Source organism: Phyllostomus discolor, chromosome 5, assembly GCF_004126475.2.
Source record: "Phyllostomus discolor isolate MPI-MPIP mPhyDis1 chromosome 5, mPhyDis1.pri.v3, whole genome shotgun sequence".
Lineage (NCBI taxonomy): Eukaryota > Metazoa > Chordata > Mammalia > Chiroptera > Phyllostomidae > Phyllostomus > Phyllostomus discolor.
In genome coordinates this window covers 111040461-111053093 of record NC_040907.2, presented here as the reverse complement: position 1 = coordinate 111053093, position 12633 = coordinate 111040461, and the positions used below count along the sequence as shown (strand labels likewise).

Below are 12633 nucleotides of genomic sequence, written 5' to 3'. Positions count from 1 at the left end.
GACAGTGTGGTATGAAGTTTACATTTAAACAAAGTTTTCCCAGAAACCTAACACATGCCTAAAAATATTTTACAGTGAAGTTCTAGATGCAGGACTGGATGATGTCAAGAACTGATGGATCTCATGAGCCAAGGCAGCATTTTGGGTATTAGTTAATTCTTAGGATAAAAAGGTTTTTTTGTGTGTGTGTTTTTAAAGTGAACCACTGCCCCAGTATGAAAGTTTAATCTTCTCCTTGAGACCAGAGCTATTGAAATAATCCAGCTCTTTAAGTGATTCAGTGAACTTGTGCTGTCAGTGACTAAACTCTGCCACCAATGGTTTCAGAGTCCAAAGTTCAAAAAACAGAGAGGCACCAAGAGTTTTCTACCCTAAGAGCATGGGCTCTTCTCTTTACTCTCATGCCTCCTGTCACCCTCTTTCCCTCCCTAAAAAACTCAACCAGTAACTTGGATGGACAAGCTATTATTTATAGCATCATAATTGGAAAAGAAAGGGTCTTGTCAATTTTAAGAAGTAGCACCTCTAAAACAGAATGGCCTGCCTATGTATATGCTCCAATAAAAGACTTGCCCTTCTCAGCCAGTTTCAATCCCCAAAATGGCAGCTTTGGTAACTTATCAATTGGCTTAGTCCTTTGTTGGGAACAGCATTAAGTTCAGGCAGGGAACACCTTGGCTTGTAAGTTTCAGGCATTAGCAGCTTTTAAATAGTTTCTCACAGTCTTCAATTAGTTGGAAATGATGTTTTTTTTTTTAAAGATAAAATATTCTGGACACAGAACCAAATCATTAATTATTTGTTCTATCCATTGTTTCATGATTTCCCCAACATGGACCCAAATTTTAACAAAAATAATCCTACCCATCTTCCTTCCTTCCCATTCCACCCCTTCCACCCCCAAATAATACACCAGTAATAGTAAAAAACTACACAAAAGCTATGCTGTAAAAATGCAGTTAACACTACTGGGAAGAAAGCTATGTGTTGTGGAGATGCTTTTTAAAGATCTACAGTATCTTTCTTCTCTCCCACACACCCATTCTGCAAGTTTTGTCCTTCATAGAAGCCCTTTGCTTTTCTCAGCAAAGTGCAGAATGGGTTGCCTTGAAACATCCTCCTTCCTTTCCACTCAGATAGGTGTGCAAACTATACAATATGGAATGACTTAAAAGCACTTGGGCTGCTGTAGGACACAGAAACTATACAGGCTCTTCAAAGGACATCTTCTCAAGCCACCTCTAGGGTGTCAAGACAAGTAGAACTCCTTCCCCACTCCACCTGAAACCCACAGTCAGATGTGACAGGGGCTAGTACTCAGGAGAGTTAATTCTTGTCATCTTTTTTTTGTCATCATTCTCCAAGGGAAAAGAATGCCACATCAGCCTTTCCTCATAGAAGGATATGACAACCTGGGGGCACTTGACATTGGCTTCCTCAGCTGGGACCAGGTCAGCCTCATCAGGGTTTTTCCATTTCATGAGGAACATGAGTTCTGGACTGGAGTCTGTAGCTCCAATAATCCTCTCTGGCTCCAAACCCCAGGCAAAGCCTCGTGGCTTTTCTGACTCTTCTTTCTTCTTCTTTGTTTTGCTCTCCTCTCCTTTATCTTCAGAATCAGAGTCGGCTTTGCACTTGCCTCCTTCTGATTTATCTGTCTCGTGTGCTGCTTTCTGTGACTGTAGAAACTCAGCAACGAGGTTGGGGAAATCCAGGGTCCCTTATGGCTCCCACATGTGGTCCTCATCTGAGACCCCCTCCCACTTGAGGAGGTACTCCACTTTGCCCTTTAACACTTGATGGTCAAGAACTTTTTCCACCACATATTCCTCTTCCTCTCCTAGCACCTGCTCTACTTTCTTTTGTTTTGATCTTTCCCCATAGTACCCACCAGCTTTCCAGCATAAAATGTGACACTGCTCAAAGCATCACCCGAGAGCACTAGAAGAATTGAGTCTGTACTACTGGCATGTGGTGTCAGGCAGGCGGGAGGAGTGGAGCCCAAAAAAGCAACAGACAGGTGGCCATGATCAAGCCCCTCACTGAAGCAGCATCCCGCAGGCCCCAGCCAATAGCCCTCCCCTCTACTGAACATTGACTTGAACCCTTCCATCATCTCTTCAAGTTTGTTTTGCCAATCAGTGGAACTTTTATCTCCTATGTGTGAGTTGGGGTTAATTTGGCATTTTAGCTACACTTCTCTAAACAGTTATTTGTGGTGTAAGTTATATGCCCTGAATTCTTTTGTGGGTTTTTTGTTGTTGTTGTTGTTTTGTGGGGTTTTTGGTTATTGAAGGCCAGAGAAAGCTTTGGGAATTCCAATATTTTGTTTGTCAAAGTGCTGTCTTTGTCACGAATGCCAAAAGCCTATTTTAAAACTCTAAGAGTTCTGAGACTTCTGACCAAGATGGAGGCATAGGTAGACACACGGTATCTCCTCGCACAACCAAAATAAGGACAACAATTTAGAAGCAAAATAACAACCAGAACTGACAGAAAATTGAACTGTATGGAAGTCCTACAACCAAAGAGTTAAAATAGACACATTCATCCAGACCAGTAGGACGGGGGTGGGGTGGGGGTCAGTTGGCCAGGTGGAGAGGGGTTGCAGCAAAAAAAAAAGTGGTGGCACTGGGCGTGCAAGGCAGCAGCTGACAAACCCTGGGCGCGCAGGCAGCAGCTGGCAGACCCCGGGTGCAGGGTGGCAATGGGCAGACCCAGTGAGGCGGTGATTGTGAAGCAAGACACAGCATGCAAGGCAGCTGGCTGACTGGGCCAGTCCCACATTCGCACACAGATAAGCCAGGTGAAACTGGGGAGTAAGACAGACCACACAACCCAGCGTTCCAGCTCGGGGAAATAAAGCCTCAAAACACTGATTGAAAACACCTCTGGGGATTGAGGCACAGGGAGAGACTCCCAGCCTCACAGGAGAGTTTGTTGGAGAGACCCACAGGGTCCTAGAATATATGCAAGCCCACCCACATGGGAATCAGCACCAGAAAGGCCCAGTTTCCTTGGGGGAAGCAGCAGAAGGCACTGAAATCTGACAGAGAGCAGAGCAAGCACCATTGTTCCCTCTTGGACCCCACCCCCACATACAGCATCACAACCCAGCATCTTGGGTTGCCCTGCCCTGGTGAACACCTAAGGCTCTGCCCCTTACTATGTAGCAGGCATGACAAGACAAAAAAAATGGTCCAAATGGAAGAACAGATTAAAGCTCCACAGCAAATACAACTAAGCGACGAAGAGGCAGCCAACCTATCAGATGCACAGTTCAAAGCACTGGTGATCAGGATGTTCACAGAATTGGTTGAATTTGGTCACAAATTAGATGAAAAAATGAAGGCTACAATAAGTGAAATGAAGGAAAATGCACAAGGAACCAATAGTATAGGAAGGAAACTGGGACTCAAATCAATGACGTGTACCAGAAGGAAGAAAAAAACATACAATCAGAAAAGAATGAAGAAATAAGACTTCAAAAAAAAATGAGGAAAGGCTTAGGAACCTCCAGGACATCTTTAAATGTTCTAGCATCCAAATTACAGGGGTACCAGAAGGGGAAGAGGAAGAGAAACAAGTGGAAAACTTATTTGAACAAATAATAAAGGAGAACTTCCCCAATCTGGCAAAGGAAATAGATCTCCAGGATGTCCAGGAAGCTCAGAGAGTCCCAAAGAAGTTGGACCCAAGGAGGAACACACCAAGGCACATCATAATTACATTAGCCAAGGTAAAAATGAAGGAGAGAATCCTAGAAGCAGCAAGAGAGGAGACAGTAACTTACAGAGGAGTTCCCATCAGACTGTCAGCTGATTTCTCAAAAGAGACCTTTCAGGCAAGAAGGGGCTGGGAAGAAGTATTCCAAATCATGAAAGGCAAGGACCTACATCCCAGATTGCTCTATCCAGCAAAGCTATCATTTAGAATGGAAGGGCAGATAAAGTGCTTCTCAGATAAGGTCAAGTTAAAGGAGTTCATCATCACCAAGCCCTTATTATATGAAATGTTAAAGGGACTTATCTAAGAAAAATAAGACAAAAAACATGTACAGTAAAATGACAGCAAACTCGCAATTATTAACAACCACACCTAAAACAAAAACAAAAACTAAGCAAACAACTAGAGCAGGAACAGAACCACAGAAATGGAGATCACATGGAGGGTTAGCAACAGGGGAGTGGGAGGAGGAGAGAGGGGGAAAAGGTACAGAGAATAAGTAGCATAGATGGTAGGTAGAAAATAGATGGGGGGAGGCAAGAATAGTATATAGGAAATGTAGAAGCTAAAGAACTTATGACACATGGACATGAACTAAAGGGGGTAATGTGGGTGGGAGAGGGTGTGCAGGGTGAAGGGGAATGAAGGGGAGGAAATGGGATAACTGTAATAGCATAATCAATAAAATATATTTTAAAAAACCTCTAAGAGTTCTTTGATTATCCCTACCCATCTGACCTTAAGGCAGGATTGTGGGAAGGTCCTGGCTGACTATACTTAGAGGGCCAGAAGGTAGTAGGAAGTGAACAGAGAAAAGCACAAAGATTAATATTTCAACACATGCTTCTGCCACACTGTCTGTCTTCTGTATTTTCTTACTCATAAGCCCAATAACACCACCAAAAAAGAAAATAGTCAGATACTACTTGTTCTTCGTTCTTGGGCTCACTGCCTCTTTAGGTAAGCTAACAAATGAACCTTTCCAAAAACTGGGTCTAAACATGGCTCAAGGGCTACAGAAAGCTCACTATGGAGAATTCTTTTTGGGAACTGGAATGGGTAACCAACTGTAGTTTTGTAGCTTATTTGCAGGTTTTCCAAAATGTAATTCACCGTATCAGGAGATATGCATTATTTAGAATAGTTGTTTTACCAACACCTTCACTCATCTTTAAATCAACTCCCTCTTGGTGAACATGGTTCTGTACTTTTCAGTATCATAAACAAAGTCTTTCTCACAGTCATCTATCAATGTTACGCCTTCAGTTTCTAGCAGAAGATTCCATTTATTGCTTTGTAAATTATTTGTAATCAAGTTTTGCATTCTTTGACTTATTTGGAATATCAATTGAATTCACCATTTTATATATCTTTTAAAATATTGAGTTGCTTTTCCTTCTGGTAAGCTTAATTTTTTTCTTACAGGGCACCACTCTCCTTATTAGGAACAGTGGCCTGTTAGCAGGAAAGTGAAGTGGAAAGCTCATCTTGAACTTGGAAACAAATACACTGAGTACCCCATTATTAACAGATATAGTATTTCTTGGCTTGGTTGCACAGCCATGGGACTTTCATGCAAGAGTCCTGTGGCTGGACTCATAGAATCTAAGGCAGTACTGGCCTCACCTCCCCCTTAGCACACCATACAGGCCAGCTAATTGCCCAGCCTCTCTCTGTAGTCCTGGGTTCAATAAAGTACAGTTTTACTACAGCCTGCTGCCCTTTTACAAATAAAGTTTTTTGGAACACAGACACTCATTCTTTGCTGTATTATCTTTGCTTTCATGCTACAGTAGCAAAGATGGGCAATTGCAACAGAGACCACCTGGCCCAAAAAACCTTAAATATTTACTAGTGGCCCTTTACAGAAAAAGTTTACCAATCCCTGTCCTAGAACACTGAAACTGTGAGGGAAGTTTGATATGTTCTCTTTTCTAGGTTGTCCCAGAGAGCTAATTGGGCATCAAGGAGCCATGTGGGGTGTGATTATTATTCTCAGACCTTTTGGCTCCTGTATCATGGCTGATTCCTGTTTCCTACTGGCTAACAAAGCACAGTGTCTTAGTTTGAGTAAGCCCAGAAGCAGATTTTGAGATAGGGATTTAAGTGAAAGTAGTTTATTTGAGAAGGGGTCCCTGGAAACCCTAGGAAGGGCATGGGAAAGTAAGATAGGGAAGAAAGTCAATACAGAGTATGTATCAAGCAAGTTACTATTGTAGGCAACTAAAGATCATGCTATGGAACTCTGGAAGCCAGTGTAGAACTCCTGCTTCCATGTTACTCCACCTGAGGAGGGAGGGAGCAGGCACATTTATGCACCACTTGCTGCTTGCATTTAAATAAAGGGCTACTACATGCAAGGATTAACCCTCTGTCTCTTCTGGACTGTTTTGAGATCAGAGTGGTCTCCAGCAGTAAGAGAGAGCTCTCAGACAACACATACATACACAGACTCTAGAGAGAGAGGTAGGGAGAGAGAGAGAGAGAGAGAGAAACATCCATCTGTTGCCTCCCACTACCTAGGTATGTGCCCTGACCAGGAACTAAACCCTCGACCTTTCGGAGTACAGGATGACACTACAACCAACTGAACCACCTCACCAAGGCTTACTGATCTACTCTTGATGGACTATATAGCAAATAATGCTACAAGGAAAATCCTTGTACATCTGCCTCTGCTTAGTTTGGCAAATGTTTCCATGGAATAAATTTCAGAAGTGGAATTGCTTGATTTTAAAGAGTACACATTCAAAATTTTGAAACTATTACTGATTGAAAGAACTGTATAAAACTATATGCATAATCATAGAAAGTGAGGGCCAGTTACACCTCACTAACCCTGGGCATTTCCTAACCTTTTGTGAATTGTATTTTTCACATGTTTTCCCATTTTTTAAATGGAAGTACTCATTTTTAATTTATTTATATGAATTCTTTATGTATTAAAGATAATATACAAGGAAAATATGACAAAATCAACAGTAAACTCAGATGGAAAGACCAGACAAAACACTGCTTAAATTCATATGTGTTAAATTGATAAAGAAAACTCAGCGGTGCCAGGAAACCTACAGATTAAAAGTATTCTATAGGGCAGATGAGGAATAGATAAATTCCTAGGTCCCCCCAAATCCTCTCCTGGGACACACAGTTGCAGATAATACATCTATGGTGTGTGTATGTGTGTGTGTGTGTTGGAGAAAAGGGGTGGGGGGAACTGAACGGCCCCTCCTCCAAGATCAGCTTTCTGTGTGCAAAGCTGAAGCAAGTGTGCACCAAATCTGGTCAGGTATCAATTTGGGAATGAAATTACATATAATCCTTTTTTAAAAAGATTTTTATTTATTCATTTTTAGAGAGGGAAGGGAGGGAGAAGGAGAGAGAGAGAGAAACACAAATGTGCCGTTGCTGGGGGCCGTGGCCTGCAACACAGGGATGTGCCCTGACTGGGAATTGAACCTGTGATGCTTTGGTTCGCAGCCCACTTTCAATCCACTGAGCTACGCCAGCCAGGGAAATTTACATATAATCTGATTACCGAGTATGTTATCCCAAAGCTTGGGCCAAGTGCCTTCCTCTTTCTTTCTTCCTTTCTCTTTTTCCTTCCTTCCTTCCCTCCTTCTTCCTTACAGATTTTATTTATTTATTTTTAGAGAGAGGGGAAGGGAGGGAGAAAGAGAGGGAGAGAAACACTGATGTATGACAGAAACATCCATTGGCTGCCTCTTGCACACCCCCAACTAGGGACCTAGCCTGCACCCAGGGCATGTGCCCTGACCAGGAATTGAACCAGTGATCTTTTGTGTTGCAGGGTGATGCCCAACCCCCTGACCCACATCAGCCAAGGATGTATTTCTTGATTTATTGCTGCAAGACTCTGTACTTTTAAAAAGTAATTGTTTAGAAGCAAACAGGGGCAAAGGCAGAAGGAAGGGCAGGAGCAGAAAAGCTTTATTCCCTTAATCCCCATAACCTCCTCTCAGGCACCCTCCTCTCCTCCCCTCATCATTATTCTAATAATTATCTGTTATTTTAAAGTGAAATGTGTAAATAAAAGCATCTTTGGATGCAATTTAATATATATATATATATATATATAATATGTTATTTAAATGAAAAGGTTGTACATGCTATACATGTAGCTTGGAGAAAAGGCTATGTGCCTTTTTTAGAGTTGTCTTTGGGTTGAAGAGAACAATCTCTCTAAAAGGTGACCAGTTTGGGTGGGCAAATCTGGTTCTGTGACTGGACACTGGTAGAGGACAGTGTGAGGAGCAGCCCCCTTCCTGGCAAACCCTTGGGGCCCCCAAGAGCCCTTATCACCATTCACCTGCATTACTTGTAAATATAAAAGGAGGTATGGGAATACCTGCTTGAAATAATACACTGGGCCCTGGCCCACAGCTCCTGGCCCCCTTGCCCCTCAGTTCTTGTCATTGGACTGGGCAGAAAGAAACAGGCGGTCCCCTCAGGTGGTGGATGCAGGCGGGCAAGAGTCCAGCAAAGCCCCTCAGGACTATTCCAGTGGTTTGAACGGTTTAGTCACAAACTGCAGGTAGTCTCTCTCTCCTTGTGTTTTATTTTATGAAGCTGATTTTAGTTCAGCCACTAGGATGTGGGTTTCAACATCATTATGGGTTAACTTCTGAACAGACTATCTGGAAATAGGGAGTCATTTTTTTACCTTTAAAAATGTAATGAAAGTGTATCTACCAGATAGATATTAAACCATTTCTGTGTTGCTAAGCTCAGCCTATCAAATTTTACAGACACCATGGAGATGAATAGTTCTCCAAGGGCAATGATATTTTCTGGACCCTGCCCAGGCCTGATGCCAGGGAGTGGGTCCTCCTCTCCAGTGACCCATCTCCAGAAAGAAGACCAAGGCTGGTCTCAGACCAGCAGAGACATCAGAGGTTGTTCTTGCTGTTGGGTTTATTTTTTCCTACTCTGTGGCTTCTGATTAACCTTTTTCATTTTTCAACATATTTGTGTACACGAAAAAACCCTTTTACAGACACAGTCACTGAGCCCCAAGAGCTGCTATACCTGGACCCAGGTCCTGTGGCAAGGTGGGACTGAGGGTGCTCTCCAGGGAGGCTCAGCAAGAGGACAGGAGGCCAGTTGTCTTCTATTTTTGCCTGGGGCTTCCAGCATCTTTCTAGTCATTTAACACTAGGGGCTTCTCCTCTGCCTCTGAACTAAGTGCTTCATGGAGACAAAGAGTGCCTTGGCAAGGCTGTGCTGAAGCCTCTGTGCACAGAGGCCCAGCCTTCTGCCACCCCCAGTTCTCAGGTCCCAACCACTGCCCTCGTAGAGATTCTGGAAGCCCCCTCCTCTATCCCCACATCTGCATGCAGTACTCTGGGAGCCAGTGCCATCACAGCCACCCTGTCCTAGAATGGCCAATCCACAAATTTTACATCCAGGCTCAAATGCCGCCTCCTCCCTGGTACCCTCAGTTGGAACCAGTTGTTGAAACAACTATGTCTATTATTGGAGAAATTTACTAGTTACCCATGTGTTCATTTGTCCCACCGTGGGCTCCTGGAAGGCAGGAGCTATTTCTCATACCTCTTTGAACACCAAATCCCTGCAGAGGAAGGCCTCAGTGGTACCCCCACTCCTTTTTGTGGCCAGTCTCTCTGAGAGCGCTGTTTCCTTTCTGAGGAGCTACAGTGTCACCCAGTGGCAGGATAGTTGTACTAAGGCTGCTTGAAGAGGGTCCTTCCTTCCTACCAGAGGCCAGTGGTAGCCACTTCCTGCAGGAGTTGAAGGCGACCAGCTTCCACCTTAGGGCCCTCCTGTACTCCACAGCTAGGGTCAAAATGGGAGTACAGCAGCAGAGAAGCGCACCCAGTGCCTTTGGGATCCTTGGGCACAGAGATTTGGCTCTACGTTCCTTTATCTGCCTGAGGCTCATGTGGTTCTCCCTGTCCTGCTGACCTTTCTCCCTTGCCAATCTATCCAAATTTCCAAAATTCAGCTCAGACACTTCCTTCTTCTGGCACTTCTCATATGCTTGCACCTGCAGATATCTAGTTTATGCAGCCTAGATTCACATCCCAGCTTTCCCCATTATCTGTTGTGAGACTTCAGGCAAGTTACTTAACTTCATTGGCCTCAGTTTGTCTATAAAACAGAGAATAACAATAGTACCTGCCTGGCTGGGTTGTGAAGAACAAATAAATCCATACAGGTTAAGTGTGGGCAAGTAAAGGGCCTGTTTAGTTTGTACTATTATCCCTCAGCCAATTACAGTGCCTGGGACAACACAGCATCTACTCCATTTTATCCTCACAGTGATGGAGTATGGCAGGGACGCAGAGGTGCTGCACCTGCCAAATTCATGGGAACAGTTAGCCTTTGACTTTGGTCTTAGTCAGAAGAGGGGGCAGGGGAAGACCCCTATCCTAGTCCTGGCTGTGACACTTTCATTGTGTGGCCTTGGACTTGCCACACCGGTCTCTGGGCCTCAGTTCGCTCATGAGTAAGTCACGTGGGTTAGGCTGTACTGTTACAAAGCTGTGCTGACCCTCATGGCGCCCCAGGACTCCTGATTTCAGAAGAGGATGAAGTTTTCCCTCCCTAAACCTTCTCTACTCTCAAGCATTTTTCTTGAGTTGGCAAGAGTTTTAGTTATAGGATAAAGCTTCCCTGCTCAGGCAATAGATAGGACCTGTACTCCAGATAAGGAGTGCAGTTGGCCTTGAGAGAGGAAGGAGCAGCTCTGGAACAAGGGATAAGGTTTATCTTTACAGGGTGAAGCCAAGATGCAAGGATACGTCTGGCCTGGGTTCAGATGGAGGGCAAGAGGGGGCCCCACTGTTCAAAAAAGGGGATTGGGCTACCCCTGTGCACCAGAAAGAGTGAGGAGGGAGGGAACTGAAACACAAAATCAGCTTTCAGCTTTTACATCCTGTGTTCAGCCAGCAAATATGTGACACTGCTATGGGACTAACTAGAAAGTCAAGTTAATAGAGTAGGTCCTCACCTGGGGAGTGGTAGGTCCTGCTCTCTAAGAAGAGTACCAAAATATCAAATGTGATGGTAGGGCTTCAAAGGTTAAAAGCGTGTTCAATAAATCTAGGATTTTAATCAAATAAACAATCAAATGTAAAGCTCAACTAATTCTCTAGGAGATGCCCAAAAGCTGGAGTGAAAGTGCTGTGCAGGGGCCTTGGTTAAAACGCTGAGAAGGGTTCCTCTAAAGGGTTTTGGTTGGGGTCCTGGACCCCTGAGTAGGTGTTGTCAGCTGTCCTCCTGGAGATTTTGCCAGTAGGCAGGTCATGCATGTGGGTCAGCAGGTGACATATTAGGGTCCCAACTTCTACCATTCTTTGAGGATTTAGTTCACCCCTAATACCAATGGCCCTTTCCATTATATTTGTGCTTTGCCTTAAAATTCTACTTCTGAGTGTCTCTCCTAAAGAAATAGCAGTAGATGTACACCAAGATTTATTCAAGGAGGTTTATCATAGAATTTTTGACAACAATGCACAATTGAAGTAATAGAAGCAGTCACCAATAGGATACCGCAATAGATCCACAGAATGACATATTCGACAGATATTAAAATGGAGATATTTAAGAGTTGCATGGGAGTTTGCAATATGACTAGGCGTAGTGACTGGTGATTTTTATTAGCTTATTTTTACTTTTTTGCCTTTCCAAATTTTCAACCATAAAGATGTATGATTTTTGTAATTGGGCAAATAATTATTGAAGATAATTTATTTAAAGATAACTTATGGCAGTGTCCTTAGCAGTCTCTGAGATCAGTCTCTTGCTTCAAGAGTGTTTGAAAGGAACAGACCCAAGGATGTCCCTTCTTCTGGCTTCCAGCCACCCTCCAACCTCTTTTCTAGTCGCACCCTAAGAAGCATCTTAGCCACACCTTGCCTCTGAGACCAGTCAACACTGTTTTTTCAGCTTAGTTCCTTGCTGAGCTACCATGAGCTCCCACATTTGTCAGAATTATTCCACCAAGGTGGAGGCCGTTATCAACTTCCTGGTCAACCTGCATCTATGGGCCTCCTACATCTACCTCTCCCTGGGCTTCTATTTCAACCTCAGTGATGTGGCTTTGGAGGGCACGGGCCACTTTTTTGGTGAGCTGGCTAAGGAGAAACATGAGGGCACAAAATGTCTCTTGCAGATGCAAAGCCAGCACAGCGGCCACTGCACCCTCTTCAGGACTTACAGAAGCTGTCCCAAGACGACTGGGGTGAAACTTAGGATACATGGAAGCCTGCCTGGTCAAAGTGAAGAAACTGAATCAGATCCCTTTTGGATCTGCATGCCCTGGGTTCTGCCCACACAAACACCCATCTCTGTGACTTTCTGGAGAGCTCCTTTTTAGTTGAGGAGGTGAAACTCATCAAGAAGATAGGTGACCACCTGACTAACTTAAGCAGGCTGGCTGTCCCCCAGGCTGTGCTGGGTGAGTATTCTTCAAAGGGCTCACCCTTAAGCACAACTAAGAGCCTTTAGAGCCCAGCAGCATTTGAGAGTCCCCTCTGCATCCCCCTGGTGTTGGACTTCTGCTTGAGCCTCTTCTTGCAATCACTAGGCCTTTTAACCACCCTAGAGCCCTCTCCAATTCCATGGACTAATTTGAAACAATAAAGCTTTTTTTTTTTTGCAGGAGAAAATGAAAAAAAGTGATCTAGCACCTAAAGAACTTGAACTGAAAACTTGTCAGTAAGTTATTTGTAATTCAGATAGAAATATCTAGTGTACATTCTAGGTGCCAGCTTGTTTTCACCTGCCTTCTCCTTTTATCCTCACAATACTCCTAGGAGTTTGGGATTATTACCCTATTTTACTGAGGACAACTCAGGCTCACTGAGTGTGTGATTGAGTGAAGCTCCATGACAAGTTATAGTGAAAGAGGCATAAATTCTA

The 12633-nt window shown here is 43.8% G+C and overlaps 2 pseudogenes; one reads left to right on the top strand and one right to left on the bottom strand.

The window, feature by feature from the left end:
* Nucleotides 1–1027: 1027 nt before the first annotated feature.
* LOC114497131 lies at nucleotides 1028–2116 on the bottom strand (annotated as a pseudogene).
* Nucleotides 2117–11680: 9564 nt separating this feature from the next.
* On the top strand, nucleotides 11681–12209 carry LOC114497946 (annotated as a pseudogene).
* Nucleotides 12210–12633: the final 424 nt, after the last annotated feature.